We start from the raw sequence: 14,425 nt of genomic DNA on the forward strand, positions 1-14,425 counted from the left end.
GTGAAATCTGAAAATCCTTCTCAATTCTAAATTCCATACAGCTGCACAAGAGACCTGGATTTCCCTGTAAATTAATACCTTTGCATTTTAAACCTCTGAACCATTCAGGCCTACTCAGTCTGTTGGTCAGACTTCCATGTGCAATTACAAATGATGAGAAGAATCTGCTTCCCTCTGGTATTCCCTACAGGACAGACCATACTTTATAGATTTCCTCTCCTCTCCAGCCCCCAGTCTGTCCTGTTCCCATGGAGTGAACAGCTTTTGCACATTTAAACTCTGTGGGTTACTGCCTGTAAGGTGGCAGTCTGAGCTGAGTATTTATGAAGGGAAATGCCTTCTCACACCTATAAGAGATGATTACTTCAGCCATGAACCCAGCTCTTCCCTAAGCAGCATGTTCCCAAAACTGACTTAATAAAAAAAAGAAAAAAATGATTCCTTACAACAGCAAAAACAATGCTTTAAAGATTTGAGAGTGCTCTAATTGCCTACACTGCTGTCTCTTTAAGCCAGGGAATGGACCCATGCTCACATCTGGTAGTCAAAACTAAATGGAACCATCTGAGAGAATACCCTCTAGAAATTAAATTGTACAGAAGATGGCTAAGCCAGAAGGACTTAAGTGAAAGGCTCTTTTTAATAACTCCTTTGCTTTGCACTCATGCCTTTTGTTTACTTTGTTTATTTTTGTAATAAGCAAAAACAAATTAAAATGTCCCAGTTGTTAGCATTTAGCAAAATGTGTCCACTGTGCATTTAGGAGTGCATTTTCCATCCCATTTCACAATCAGGACGTCATTCATGGCCAGCAGTACTTCTCTGGAATGTTGGCCTGCAGCTTTATGAATTGAATTTAAAATGTAATGGAAATATACTGTATGTGCACAGTAGCCAACTCTTCCAATGCTAATAACTGGGACATTTTCATTTGGTTTTTGTTTATTAAAAAAGGCCTAGTCCTAGGAATAGCCATTTGACTCCTTGTGTTGAAACTGCCTGTAACTGCCTGCTTATGTCTTTAGCATGGCTCGGGCCACACGCAGCTCCTTTGGCTCGTTTCATAAACTGCCAAACCATGCGGAGAGAAGGGATGATGTCTTGCTTTCATTTTGCTAACAAACACATCCTCTACACAAAGCTTTTTGTCAAGTTGGTAGTTTCTTTCCTTTCTGCCTGAATTTATGAACCAGATTTTTTACTAAGTCGAAAGCTGCAAGCAACAGTCCAATCCAGCCCCTCTTCAACCCCAGAACAATTCTAACCAAACTCAACAGAAACTACAAAACTAAGTGTCCAAAGATAGAACATTGCTGCACAGATAAATTAGGAAATTTTTAATCAAAAAAACCTCTGGAAGATGTCAGCAATCATTAGTAATTCAGGTACTTAATAATACAAAATATTGGACCAAAATAGCATATTTGAACATTTATCACCAATAACAAACAGATATATAATTTGAAATAGCAAATGAACCCTTTCTGACTCTCTTATGCAAAGGAAATTTAAAGAAAGAAATTTACCATTTATATTACTTTTGGAAAAGGCACTGATTCTAAGTGATACATAAAAGTATCCTGCCACAGTGTTCACAGCCTACAGTACAGCTAAATTTTCTTTCAAAGACATACAAGAACTACAGGGAGGTGGAAAGTCGAGTTTGGTGTGAGCTCCCCCTTTCCTGAATAGGAACAGCACCATCCAGGGAACCAATGACTTTAATGCAACCTTTCCAAACATTTATACTCTTCAGGTATTCATTCTTCTTACTGTGGTAAAGTTTTTCTAAACTTCAAACCACCTAAAACACATATCCTGATTAGCTGTTATTCATCATTGAGCGTTTTTTCATACATGGTAACTATTGACATGGAGAGAAGATTCTTGCTTATATTTTCTCCTTATAACTGATGTTTATTTATAACACTGCTGCTGCTCAAACACATGGTGGATATAGGTCATGACTGGCTTGCACTATGCCCCTCTACAGACTAGGCAAACACTGAGATCCTGTCCTTGTGAACTCAATTTGACTGTAACAGAAGTGGAAAAAGTGTTTTGAATGAACAAGTTGCTGATTACCGTGCTTTCGACCTACCAGAGTTTTTGTGCTGAATATTCTGCCAGTTTTCACAGAATCACAGAATGGTTTAGGCTGGAAGGAACCTAAAAAGTCATCTAGTTCCAGCCCCTCTGCCATGGGCAGGGACAGCTGCCACGAGACCAGGTTCATCAAAGTCTCATCCAGCTTTATCTGGAATACCTCCAGGGATGGGACATCCACAGCTTTTCTGGGCAACCTATTCCAGTGCTTCACCACCCTCAGAGTAAAGAACATCTTAATATCCAATCTAAACCTACACTCGAATTTAAAATCCCTTCCCACTTGTCATGTCTCTATGTGCCCTTCAAGTTTCAGCAAGGTTCTAGTGCAAAATCTTAGTTCTTTTAAACTAATTTTAATTGGGCTACAGCTAGGACAAAGTAGAAGGTAGTATAATAATATAAATAATTATTTTTATTGGTGGATTTTAATAGAATCTTTTTTTTAAATAAAAATTTTATGCGCTGCAAAAAAACAAAATATGTAGACCTAATAAATAAGGACATCTAGCTGCAAGGGATCTCTTGGTGACACCCTGAGTGTCACAGGACTCTGAACACATCATCCTTTCCCTTTATAACCTACTGGTAGTTGCACTGAATGCACCCAGTGAACAGTATACATGTCGTTTGCAGAAAGTTTATCTCTGCTTCTTAAAAATATCCAAACAAACAAAACTCCATGTTTCAATCTGGTGGAAGGACTTCATAGGAAATCCTGGCTGTGGAGCAGCAGCTCTCAGCCTCTGGAGAGCTTGCAAAAGTTCACTTTGAGCTACCCCACTTCAGGCCTTGCAGTCTTGAGACCAACATAAAGCAAAACCTCTGATGGGATGTATATAAATCCAAATCTCTCACCCCCAACAGCTCTGCTCTCCCAGAGCAGCATGGTGCTGTATGGTGCTGCACAGCATGAAGCAAAGGAGAAAATAACACAAGCTGCCAGCCCAAGAGGGAGCAGATACAAAATAGGACTCTAAAACCTTGCTTGCAGCAGTGCTTGAAACACAGCTTTGGTACACAGATGGGGAAAAAATCCCCTTCCCTCCAGGCAAAGGCTTGAAGGAGCTAGGATGTACTACTGAGGGAAGACAATCACCTATCACATGTTCATTTTGCTGGTGATGCTTTCTGTTGCTTAAAGCAGAATACTTGCCCTGCTGACCTTGCAGTCTTAATGAGATTAATTCCCTTGGGCTGCAAGTGGGGAATTTGCAACTCTTAAGCATTGTTCTATTCTTTTCTTCTTAAAAAAACCCCTACAAATATCTCAGAGAACTTCTCTGTCCTATTCCTTACTATTGCTGTGGCTCTGTGCCAGCAAAAAATAGTGCTTCAGCCTCTCATTGTGATCCTGTGCCAAGTACAGCAATATGAAGGAAGCATCAACATAATCAGCACAATGTAGTGTCTCTGAGCCAGCAGGGATATGTCACAGCTTTATGTAGAATTCCCTATCTTTTTATTTTATTATAGAGACCACAGACTGGGATATTATGGGTCACTCAAAGGTCATGTTACAAAAAGCAGCTTCTTTTTGGAAAGATGGACCCTTTTTAGTATGCTATCAGATTATTTTCCTTTTCTCAGTTGACTGCATGAAGGTGCAGAATGAATGTTTGCTTTCTGAATTCCTTAAAAATCTTTTCTTCTTCCTGTATTTTTTTTCCCTTTGTCACCTCTTTGGAAAGAGGAACTTCTGCAGTTTAGACAAAGATTTATCTCCCCAGATCTACCAATGTAGCAGTCTTAGGCTGCCCTGTTAACCAGCAACCCCGGTGAAAAGCAGTAATTCTTGGATCCTTATGTGCCTAAATTACATGTACAGATCAGATTTGTGCTTCTAAGTCATGTCTGTATGTGTGATACTTTTATACTTACTGTAACATTTAAATTTCAATAAAAAATGATTTCTTATCTCAATTGTTTCCTTTCACTTTTCTCTCAAGAATACTCACGCTCTAACACTACATGAAAACATAGCCATAGAGCCTCTTGTCTCCACCAAAAGTTACTGAAATTTTTTTATATTCATAGAATTCTCTGTGCAAGACCGGGAACTGCAGCCACTGGGGTCTGAATTAATGACCAGGATTTCTATCTCAACTGCACAGTCTGCAATGAAAGTCAGAGATACCATGATATTCTGTGTTTCTGAGCTAATGGTGGATGGCATAGTCACACCACTGCAGAGCTATGGTTCTAATTTTACACTGCATGAAATGAAAATGCAGCTACTTACATCTAGAGAATGAGTCCTGTGAGGAGAGGCTGAGGGAGTTGGGATGGTTCAGTCTGAGAAAAGATTAGATCTTACTGGTCTCTACAACTCTCTGGAAGGGGTTGTAATGGGGTGGGATCTGCATCTTCTCCCAGGTGATAGGACAAGAGGAAATGCACTCAACTTGCACCAGGGGATGTCTTGTTTGGATATTAAGAAACATTTCTTCACTGCAAAGATTGTCAAGTATTAGACCAGCCTGCCCAGGGAAGTGCTGGACTAACTAGTCCTGGAGTATTTAGCAGACATGTAGACATGATGCTTAGTGACATGGCTTAGAGGTGGACATGGCAGATCCAGGTTTACAGTTGGACTCAATGATCTTAAGGGTCTTTCCCAAACCAAACAGTTTTATGATTCTACTTGTGGCTATAGCACTCATACTTCTCTTGATATACATTTTTACATCTCTGCTCTTCCTGGCTCAGTCCTCTCCCCTATCTGCTTCCTGGACATGTGGCACACTCCTTCACTTCTGTTGCTCTCTTTAGAGCTGGGACAGTTCTACCAGGTGATATTTTTGTTCTAACAGCAGAAAACAGCAATAGTGGGAATTATCAGAGGAAAATTATTATCAGAGAAATTATATTTGACTGCCCAAACTGCCCTCAGTGGCTTTGTGGACAAAGACAGGAAAATGGATTTTGTTTAGATTGAATCCAGGAGTGACTTTGACACAGACTTCCAGAGCATCACAATAACCAAACCAGTGAAAGATGGACTGTGTAAATGGAAGATCATGAAGGTGAAGGATTGGTTGTACTACTGCTCAGGGGGTTGTGATTAGTGGAATGAAGTCCAGCTGGTGGTAGTTACTAATGGTGCCCCACAGTGATTTATATTGGGCCCAGAAATTTTTAATGCTTTAATTATTGAGCTGATCACTGTGATGGGGTACATCTTTAGGTAATTTACAGTCTATATTAAATTGGCAGGAGTATAGCTGCCTGTCAGGACTTCAACAGAGAATGCTCTGACTAGACCCTCAAGAATTTCCAAATAGGCAAATGGAAAATCCTGTATTTGGGATGAGTTCACACCATGCAACAGTGCAGGCTGAGAGCCAGTTGGAGAGAAAAAAACTTCACAGAAAAAAAGACTTGGAGGTCTTGATGGACAGCAGGTTGGGCATAAGCCAGCAGTGCTCGTGTGCTCGTTCCCTTCTGGGAATGGTCCCTGGATCATGGTAACTTCTGAGCCATGTTAGGACATTGTTTGAGAGAACACTAGCTGGCATGTGCATTAAACATACCAAGGGCACTTCACAGTGCAGCTGTGCAGATGTTTATGTGCCAGTGCCTGGGACATAAACATTTAGTTTATTAGTGCACAAATAACCTGTGCACTAAAGTCTGTGAGTACAGAGACAGTGTCAACATGAGGTTCCCGTCCAACAAATGAAAACACAAGAAAGAACTATATTTCAAGGGTATTTCACCTCTTTCCAAAAGGTTTAAGGGTAATGCTCACACCATGAGATGTAGTCATAGCTTACTTGGCTTTGGCATCATGGAAAAGTCAGGCAGCACCACCCAGCACCAATATGAACCATGGGCAGGACAATACATCCTCAAAGTTCCACTTCTGCCTTTTTGCTGACTTTAAATATCAAATTCTGCCTTAGACCTAGCCCATTCCTGTCCCAGCACATTCTGTGTCCCTTTTTGTAGTCCAACATACAAATAATGGGTGTGGGTGTGTTTTGAAAAATAAAACTTGGTTTGTTCAAAATTTCCAGAAGTGTAACATTCCTTTTATTAATGAGACATCCTGGAGCTACTGTACAAGGGTTTACATGTGGGTCATGAATGGTGAGAGTATTGCAGGGATATCAGGGATCAGTGCATGCCTGGAAGTCTTGGATGTGGATGTCTGCACCATCAAACTCAGCCATGGGACAGCCAAGGTCTAAACAGCCTGAGACTTCACATATTTTCACAACAAACCTAATGATTTTTTGTTTCATTAAATTTAGCCTATATATGGCAAAATGTGTTGTCATCTGGGAAATGCCCCTGCTGCCCAGTGACCCCTCCTGGTGCCCAAGGAGGCAGCTGGGACAAGCTGCTCCTCTTGCTCCCCCTCAGGTGGGCCTCACTTTTCCCTTCTGCTCTTGGAAGTAAGGCTGTTCTGCTCTGAAACATATAACTAATCATGCACAAGTGCCCCTAAACTACTACAATATATATTAATTTAAACAGGAATGAGATTAGGTTTACAGGCTACCCCATCCCCCATCACATATTTGTTACAATTTCCTGCTATTGTTGTAGATTTCTTTTACGAAGCAATAGAAAACTTTGATGTAGAATTAACAGAACCTGTTTAACATATTCAGTTTTTGTTGGCAGTGGTTTAATGCTCTTGGCTTTGGTCTCAGTGCACTACGTTCACCAAATGGGAATTTTCAAACATTAATATATACATTTTAAATAAGGAAGAAAATATAAACTCTAAGCCCACCTACTGCTTGTATGGCAACACTTAATAGGGTGATTTCTTAGCATGCAGGAGCATGGACTTAATTATAAAAGTACTGTAAATCCACTAGTGCTCTACAGTTGGTTTTACATGAACAGACATACACACACATACATTTATGTATGTACAGAAGCTTCTGTAGTGAGTGAGAAAGAGATAAATTTAGGCCAGATTTTTGCTCTCAGAAAAAAAGATAAGCAAAGTCGTTATAGGTGTTAGAAACTGAGAGGGTTAGAAAGATTTTTATCTTTAGAAAACACTAAAATATTGAAATTTTTTAATTTCTTAGTTTAAAAAGTCAAACCGTTCAGTTTTGCCAACTGAACAAGGGAAAATGAGGGTAGGAAAAGAAACTCAGGTTCCAAGGAAAAGAAAAGAAACTACCAAGAGTGCATTTTTTTTTCCTTTCCTTCACTTTCATTAGTTGTTTATTGCTGTTCTGTGTTTCCTTTAAGAATGGCAGATAAATCAAATTTAAAAAAATCTAGAAAATAGGTTTATAATTTCTTTTTTTTTTTTCAATTTTTTTTCTTAGTGGAAAACATCCATTACAACAACATCTTTATAAAAATACTTTCTGAAGATTTTCAGATTAATGTATAATATTGCATTGGCACCATTCATTCTAACTATAACCACTTATTTGACACTTCTGCATCAGCATTTTAACTTTCATAAACTACCTTTGTAATAAATAAGGATGAGTACTAGCATAACTTGGAACAAATCTGAGACAAAATGGGGGTTTCTGTCATAATAATTAATATATTCATTAGAACTTTTATTTAGCATCTTTGCAACCAAAAAAAAAACCCAAACCAACTAACAAACTTCTCAAAAATTTAATATAATTACATTTCTTCTAGAAAAAAAAAAGAGCTAAATTATTGTGGAGTTGATTAAAATATCTGAATTATTTAAAATAATTGTGTTGCAGGTACTGATTATTAACTATTGTTACAACCATAACTTTACTTATGGCACATCATGCTCTAGACAAGCTGCTTTGAAGAAAGAGATCTTGAAGATAATTCTGCCAATACCCACTTTTACCTTAGTAGATGCTGAAAGGCATTAAACAGTGAAAAAAAATTGGAAAATTTTCTGAGACTGAACTAGAAAAAAGTGATAGTGTAAGATCATATTCCCACATCTTCTTGTTCTGATCCCAGAAAGGGCAGAGAAGATCTGTAATATACACAGAGGAGAATAAGGATGATCATGTATATAAATGATCTGACCTATGGTCAATATTTAGGCACAAATTCATTTCCTCAAACCAGCATAAATTAAAGTGATTGGAAGACATAGTGCAACTCTTTGTTTTTATTTCAAAGAATTTTCCAAAGAAGCAAATAGCAAAAAAATGTTGGAATGGGGTTTTCCTCACATTTTACTGTTTTGAAGTGCAATGTACTGAAATTGCATTAAGAAGGGACTTGTGAGAATGGATTTTTTTTTCTACCAAAAAGCTTCCTTAAAAATGGGAAGTTTTAAAATATTTTACTTGAAAATATTTTACATCTTCTAAAAATTATGCAATGTTTCTTGCATAATAAAAAAAAGGTTTGCATCAATTTGTTTCAGGTTTTCACATCTCTGCATATTGAAGTTTTAAAGTTAGGTAACACCAAAGTAAAATTTCACATAAAAGTTTATTCATAACATTCCTGTCATGTGTTCTATTCCTTGTTCTGTTGGCAGAGGTGGGGTAAGGGGGAGGGAGGTTTGGTTTTTTAATGAGGATTGGGTTGGAGTGAAAGGAAAAGGAAAAACAGAGGGGTTCACCTTATCCCAGCCTGGCATTCAGAACAGCACACACTGCAGTGGTGGGCACTTCTTTCTGCTGGCTAGGAAGGAGGTGGGTGACAAATCCAGAGTACAGATCTGAACCTCTGGTGTAGAAAGGTGAGCTGAGTCCAAGCCACTGGTCCTGTGATATGGGAGCAGGAGGGAGCCCAAGCTTCCTGTGTTCCTTTGTTCCACAGTTCAAAATGACAGAACAAACCCTGTCTCATTGTCTCCATAACTATCAAATCAGAGAATCACAGGATGGTTTGGGTTGGAAGACATCCAAAAATCACCCTGTTCCAACCCCTCTGCCATTGCAGAGACACTTTCCATTAGACCAAGTCGCTCAGAGCCCTGTACAACCTCGAACCCTGCCAGGAATGGCACATTCACAACTTCTCTGCACACAAGGAATATTTCAAATGGGAAATTTCTTCCACTCAGATGCAGAACTTTCACATCTATGATGAACTGTGTCGAAGGTGAGCCCCACCCATCCTTTCCTCAGAGGAAAGTCAGGGGAGGCAGGCCCAGGCTGAGCCCAGAGCCCAGCACAGGTCAGCCCTGCTCCCTCTGGAACCTGGGATCAGTAACTGCGAGGTGGTTGAGCTGGATTGTGTCTCTGTAAAACTATGGAAAAGTTGCTTTATGGGCCTCTTGTTCCCTGAATAAGCATGCAGCTGAATGCCTTTGAAGTACATGCAGCTGCACATATTTACCCCTTTTCTGCCTGATATGCAACAGGAGATTTATATTTCTCTGCTAACTCTGCTCTTTTCTTCTGCCACAGCTCTCATCTCTAATTGTTTGGCTATTAATTAATAATATACTACATAGGATTAGGTAATCAGGAAAACTGGCATCATTTACAGCAGTATTTACTACATTTATCTTTGTTTTTATACTTAAATTTCATGTTTCATTCCAAGGTTTTACAGCCACAATTTTATTTCCATGCCTTTGCTAATGAAGACTGTTTGTGGCCAAAATACAGGATAAAATAAAACTTTATGATCTTAACTGCGAGTTGGTGTAGGGTCATTAGATTTGGCAGTCAAACTGTACTTACTTGGAGTTCAATATCCAGTGATTGTTTCCAATTTGATCCACTTGGGCATTTGTAACAATAAATGTTAAGCGTTCCTATTTTACAATATTGTAAGTTCCAGGGAAGCGTTAAGATTAAATATATGTTCAGTTTTGCCTCCCTTGAATTAATTTTTGGTGAGTTTTTTTCTCTCTCACTGCTAGTGAAACTGCCTTCCTTAGGGATAGAGAAGGAAAATTTGATTTAATGGAATAACACCATTTTGAGCTCCACAGTTAAACAGAGCTGATTCAGATTGGCATGAACATACCATCTATATAATAAAACTTGTGCACTTCCAAACTAGGTCCAACAATTCAAGAAGTGACATTACTATCCTCAAGTAAGCATTGAAAACCATCAAATCAACATGATTTTAGGAAATGAAGAATGATTACTGATTACTTTTGTTTTCTAACAGGTATGTTTGGCCTTTTTATTTATGAAATGAGGGAATTTGTTTGGCTTCTTGGCTTCTATGCTTTTCTTTACCAATCACAGTATTTACAGGTTTTTCCTTCTACTATATAACCAGATATTCTTTTTTTTCATTCAGATTTAAGGCTTTGGCATTTTCTTTTGATTTTTACTACCTCTCTGATATTTAGGATTTATTTAGGATTGATAATTTACAAATTTTAAGCTTTGTAACACTGAAGATTCTGTTTCTTCTTTATTGTACCATTGTCTAGAATTTCCCTATCTCGTTCTCCATCAGTCCACAAAAAACCTGGGAGAAACAGTTGTCAATATTTAGCAGGCTGTCTAAATAGAGATGTCATCTCAATTCATGGTAAGAATTAGAGATTTTAAACATCGGATGAGTTTTTGTGCAAGTAGGTGCAACTGTTTTTATACTACTATTTTCAAACAAAATATTTCAAAATTAAATTAGTGACTGTGTAGTTCAGATAAATTAGAACTAGATCTCAACAATTCATAACACAATTCTTTTAACACAGGAAGCACTTCTTGCAAGACCAGCTCAATTGTCTCTATTGAGTATTAGTAGAACCAAATACTGTTTCCCCTCATGTTACTCCAATGCCTCTTATCTGAGTCCAAATTTAGAAGAATTACTCTAAGAAAGTAGTTAGATTTACTAATAAGCTGACCTTTTAATATTCTGCAATATCTGCCATAGAATTTGTATATGAGCTGTTCTTTCAGACAGTGTCTTGTCACCAGCAATAGTTAGCATGGTTTACATATTGTAAAAGTAGTTCATTATGAGCAGTTTGACTTCAAACTTCCAAAAGTCACCTGTGGTACAATTAAAAAGGATAATTGGATCTCCCAACTCAGAAAGTGAGCTAAGACTGAAACCAACAAGGAACATGTGTGCATAAAGGTCTTGACCTGGTTGGATAGTTATGGTCAAATAGTTACATATTACCTTCTCAAATGATCATGCAAGCCTGAAAATATGGGTCAGCTGCATCAATCTGTTATTTGTAACTGCCTCCTAATTCACTATTTAATGCACATATTTATTTAAGAAGCAAGTCCCACCTAGGTTTAGGCGAGAAAAATTCCTGTAGATGTTTTTGAAAATTCTAAAATAAAATAAAATAAAATAAAATAAAATAAAATAAAATAAAATAAAATAAAATAAAATAAAATAAAATAATTCTTGCTTTGATGTGAGTATGAGGCTGTCCTGCAGGGATCAGATCAGCTTGCCAACTGACCACAGCTTTGAAGGCCACTGGCATGCTTTGCACATACTGTGAGCCATTGACTTCATCAGATAAAAGTTTAGTAGTTCTGAATAAACTTAAAACTGAATCATGAGCTCTGTGTTGATGTGAGCCCTTTACTCTAAACAAATGATAAAGCTCCTAACCAGGCTTTGTCTTTTGAGAAATGGTATTTTTGGGGAATTCCAGAGGTTGCTCATCCATTATTCTCCACCTTTCTTAGTTTAAGGTATTTGTGATACTCTATGATAGTTCAAGGTTTAGAGGATGCTGAAGCATAAGCATGACTCTGAGTTTAATGATTAGGGATTTCGTGGTGTTAAAGGGAGATCTTAAAGCCAATCTGTTCTTTAAAGGAGTGGGTAAAACATAGACACATCCTTGGCATCAACACAGGAAATGAGGTGGGTCCTCAAACCATTAAATTATGTTTGTACATCAGCCTATTGTGTCTTTTTATCTTAATGACCCTTTGTATGAAGAGCTCAAAAAATAGAAGATGAGAGAAGTCCCTTCCCCCTCCACAGATTCATTTCCATCCTTTTCAGCCTCCTCACTTTGAATCTTCTGATGGGAGACAAGAGCCATGGGTTCAGATGTCCAGAAGACTAAAGAGCTGGAATGGCATCTATAACAGCCTAGTTGAATGTTGAGGTCACTGTGCATTACCAAGAAAAGAGTTTTATGCAGTGAACCTCAAGAACAAAAGTAATGCATGTTTCTATTTTCGTTGAAGAGCCTAATGTACCCTTTCTCTGAATTGAAATGTGCTTCCTAAAAACACCTTTATTTTTTTTTATGTCCTTGATGAAGGCTGGGACAATTGAAGGAAGAAGGCCATAGAGTCTTTGACCCAGTTTGATACCTTAGGACACTGGTATCCTTTAAGGACATGTGAGCTGCCTGCCAGGAGAGATGGTGGCCACCAGCAGAAAGCTCCAACACCTCCTTGACACCTCAGACTCCTCTGGGTCAGGGGGCCTCTAACCTCACTGCTGTCAGGGTAAAATCCTTCTTGACTTTAGCTGGGCCAGGATTTTACACATATTTAACTGCCAAGAGCCAGAGCTGTACACAACCTTTACCCTGTGTACACAGCACTGCAGTGAAGGCACTAGGCTAAAACTCAAGGGCTGTGGGGTCAGTTCCCAGTTCTGCACAACTTTTCCCCCCACAGATGGCTTCCCCTGACGTTTCTGGCAAGGCACTTAATCTACACTGTGTTTTCTCCCCTTTTTACATCGTTTATCTGTTCTCATAAATTCTCTAGAGTGAGTCTCTGTGTATATTCACATATTTGTCTCTTGTTTTTGTTGACATTTTCATTTGCAATACAAATAACATTTATCTAAAATTCAACTTTACTAAGGCATCCATGCCAATATTATAATACATTAAGAGCAACTATTTTCAGGTCACTAGGGCATCTTATGTTGCCTAACTTTTGACATTTAGTCTGACCAGCTAGGCCTGAGAAAGCCAAAAATGTGAGCAACAGCTTCTGCTTTCTTGATTCATGTGAAGCCACTTAGATGTCTCTTAACCTTCCTCCTCCTGTATTTTTGCTACCATTATGTAAAGATACTAATGAAACTCCTGTTTTTCTTAAGATATTCCTAAGCTAAAATATGTATATATATATATATATATATATATATATATATATATATATATTTTTTTTTTTTTTTTAAACTAGTGATTGATGATTCTGCTTCCTAAACAAAGCTGTTTGTGGGATAAGAAGATCAAGGGTCACACAGTGTCATTTTTGCAGGTACCAATAAGTTTTGCAGTTTCAGGCTTTGCCTGCATAAGATTAATAAGAAGATTAATAAAAAGATTAGTAAGACTGGAGAAAAAATTCCCCAGCAAGTTACAGATAATCAGGTCAACTATACCCAAGGTACAATGATAATCATAGACACATCTCAAGACAGATGCTTCACCTGTTGAATACAGATGGAATTTGACCTATTTTTCCTACCTGAGAAGTCCCATTGTTGTTATCTGACGATATTTAGTGTGCATGGTTGCCTTCTCCTGCAGTCTAAATGCTTCCATTAGGGTCAGCACGAAGAGCAGCCCTGAAGACAACAGTGAAATCTGAGCTACATAGGCAGCAGGAAATGTTTGCAAGCTGTGCTAGGTCCAGCAGTGATGCTTAAACAAAACATCACGTTTTGCAGGAGAACACTGGATGCTGATCACTCATGAACCAGACCCCCTCCCCTTTCTCTCAGAGAGGAGACAGTGCTCTTTCAAAATACACAGAGGACTAAACTACAAAAAGAAAAGAAGAAAAATAAAAGCACTTTGAGAAGCATCCCAGTACTAAAAGGATAGATAGAGGCATCTGAGAAAGAATGACAGAGAGGAAGGAGTCAGAGATGGAAGAGGTGATTCACACTGCCTGACTGCAGGCATCCATTTCGGCTTCTTACAGACCACTGAGACAGCAAGGCTCCTGCAGAGCTCCCTTTGGGCTCTATGATTAATTTGGAGGAGCTGGCTTCCTACTTTAGGATATCCTAACATGAATCTCTCCCAAACTATTACCTTTTAACAACATTATATTGTCTGTTATATTCACTTGCTTCATAAACTAAAAAAGCAGCAGTGGGTTTAAGAAAACAGAAATAAAAAGTAACAATGTGCTATTTAATAATAGATTAGGTCCTTGTATATAGTTTTAAACATATTGATGATCCTCCTCCTCACTTCTGTAGGATAATAGAAGTCATTCTCAGGCTAGTCCCTGAGAGATAAAAGCCAAGTTGAGACACTGAAAGGTGAGGAGTAGTCTTGAAAATGGGTCTGAGCTGTCTGAGCCAGATGATCTGTGCACTATCTGTCCTCTCCTTTGGCTGTTTCCTCAGCTTCAGCCTGAGCTGAAATGTTCAAGCTGTTTGAACAAGGGTGAGCTGATGAAGTGGCTGGGGAGCCACCAGCAGATGCTGTGTGTGCTTGGGAACCTTGCTG

Source organism: Oenanthe melanoleuca, chromosome 3 (assembly GCF_029582105.1).
Source record: "Oenanthe melanoleuca isolate GR-GAL-2019-014 chromosome 3, OMel1.0, whole genome shotgun sequence".
Taxonomy (NCBI): Eukaryota; Metazoa; Chordata; class Aves; order Passeriformes; family Muscicapidae; genus Oenanthe; species Oenanthe melanoleuca.